We start from the raw sequence: 2,500 nt of genomic DNA, 5'->3' as shown, positions 1-2,500 counted from the left end.
AGCATATGACTACTGGCAGGATCAACCAGGTAACTATCGGGACGCCAGAGCGTGCGAGACGCACTGTGTCACTCGACCGTCCTCGTTCAGAGGGCCGGCCAACGCATCACACCAGTGCGGCCACGCGGACCGCAGAGGGTTCAACAATTTTGCAAATCCTCGGCCACAGACTCACCAACTGAAGGCAGGAGAGGGCAGCTGAGGCCCACTCGTTGCCTGCAGATACAGTCAATCACGGGGATCGACCGGCAGCGAGACCGTACGAATGCACTCGTGATTCGTGAAATGATGCAAACCTAACTGCACTCGACCGGAGGGAGCCAGCCCACTGATGACCAGTCACCAGCAGGTCAGACGCCCGCCGACACAGGCAGTCTACAACGATGCGGACACACGGATGAACCGCTGCAGTCACCCTACACAGCACCCGTCACTAGGAGCAACGCTGGAACTCGTCTCGTATGTAATTAAGCGTGACTTTTTTTGCCACAACACCCCACTTCACGACCTATCAACACGCTCATTTGTACGACACTCTTGTTTGGTTGCTTATCTAGCCCACGTGGTCACATTGTTCAATTCGTCTGCACTTGTATGGTAATTGCTTGCGATATATTGCTCAAATTTTCGCGCTACGCGCGTTCATTCCTTCATTCGTCTGCACTTGTATGGTAATTGCTCCAATTTTCCGGCGCGCAAATCCCCTCTGCAATGTTCCCATCTGCACTGTTCCCCGTCTGCACCCTTCCATTCCGCTAAACATACAGTTCAAGTTATACATGGCTAACATACAGTTACAATACAATACTGGAGATTGCACAATCTTTGCAACACAAATAGAAACAAGTGTGTTGAGCACTGTGGTTCCTTATTATATATGGGATGTGCTCATACATTTAAGTAGTAAAACAGACCACAGTGTGTGTACTCAAATTCCATATAAGGAAGGGTAATGCTCTATGCTTTTACTGTCTTGTTGCAAAGATTCTGTATAGTATTATATATAGTACACTCACTCACTCACTCACTCACTATATTGCAGCACAACATCTATTCGCCAGCAGCCAGCCAGCCAGCCAGCCAGCCAGCCACCCACCTCTTACTATTCATCAGTCAGTCGGTCGGTCGGTCGGTCGGTCGGTCGGTCGGTCGGTCGGTCGGTCGGTCGGTCGGTCGGTCGGTCGGTAGGTAGGTAGGTAGGTAGGTAGGTAGGTAGGTAGGTAGGTAGGTAGGTAGGTTGGTGGGCCGGCCAGTCAGCCAGCTACAACATAGCTTCACAAGCTACACAACAATTGCTGCTTTAACTACCAGCTGCAGCTTCTAATTATAACTACCCATTGAAGCTACTTTGTAACTAGGCGCTTTGTAAGGGGCCGCTTTGTAACTAGGCAAGGACTTCATTACACTAACATTAATTTTTTCCACCACGAGGACTTTAGGCTGGAAAATAGAAATAATAGGGCCTTAAGTGCTCGTTGACTTTACACTCCATGAACATTACAACTTTTTACCCACTACTTTTATTCCCACTTGAATTTACTGTACATTATTTGCGTATTGTTAGCAACGTACAATACAATACTACTTGAAGATAAGCTTGATATTGTTATGATCAAATGAAGCATGGCTCAATGAAGGTATATATAACTCACTCACTCACTCACTCACTCACTCACTCACTCACTCACTCACTCACTCACTCACTCACTCACTCACTCACTCACTCACTCACTCAGGGAAAATATTTAAATTTCCTGCTACAGTGCTGCTACATTGCAGCCCATAAAATCTGCACATTTCCTGAGGTGTCCTGCAAGTGTCCTGCAACCTACTTACAAAGGATAGTGCAACGTTTCCTGTATAGTTTCCTTTACTATTCCTGAAGTAGTTCAGGACTTGTGTAACATTCATAAGTCTACAGGAAATTTTGTATTTGTAAAGTATAAGAAATTTTGATATTTTTCCTGTGTCACTCACTATAATTAGGATAGTTATAATTATACGTGCGTAATTATACAATTACTGTTTGCAAGTAGCCATCATCACATACTTCAGTTGCTTGCAGTGCCATGACTATAATGACAAAGGCAGGGATCAATTGTAAAACTGTTGCTATCACAAAAAGAAAGTTTCGTCTTTGCGGTTTGGTAATGATCAACGAGGATTTAAGGCTGCAGTTTTCATATTTTTGGGCCTTAACTGCTCGTTGTGAAATATTCTGAAAACAAACAAAAATAAGAATGCAGAAGCCTACAACACCTGCTGTTCCCAGGCGGTCACCCATCCAAGTACTGGGCAGGCCCTACGTTGCTTAACTTCGGTGATCAGACGAGAACCGGTGTTTTCAACGTGGTATGGTCGTAGACACAAGTCAATGCATATCTCATGTACTTATGTGTGAAGTTCAGAAATATACTCGACTTAATTTAATTGCTGTGGAGGGAGTGGGCCGGGAGGGAGTGAGTGAGTGGAGTGGAGTGGAGTGGAGTGGAGTGGAGTG

The 2,500-nt window shown here is 45.6% G+C and overlaps 2 non-coding genes across 2 annotated transcripts in view; both read right to left on the bottom strand.

The window, feature by feature from the left end:
- Positions 1-32, bottom strand: part of LOC135332642 (small subunit ribosomal RNA) — a 1,812-nt gene extending 1,780 nt beyond the window's left edge. The window contains exon 1 of the ribosomal RNA XR_010393490.1: positions 1-32. This exon is cut by the window's left edge and continues 1,780 nt beyond it. This is a non-coding gene — a ribosomal RNA (small subunit ribosomal RNA).
- A 2,215-nt stretch (positions 33-2,247) lies between these two features.
- LOC135332559 (5S ribosomal RNA) lies at positions 2,248-2,366 on the bottom strand. Its single transcript, XR_010393408.1, has one exon. It is a non-coding gene; the product is annotated as a 5S ribosomal RNA (ribosomal RNA).
- Between the last annotated feature and the right edge of the window lie 134 nt (positions 2,367-2,500).

Source organism: Halichondria panicea, chromosome 2, assembly GCF_963675165.1.
Source record: "Halichondria panicea chromosome 2, odHalPani1.1, whole genome shotgun sequence".
Classification (NCBI taxonomy): Eukaryota; Metazoa; Porifera; class Demospongiae; order Suberitida; family Halichondriidae; genus Halichondria; species Halichondria panicea.
The sequence above is the reverse complement of the archived record's forward strand: the minus strand, read 5'-3'. Positions and strand labels throughout refer to the sequence as shown.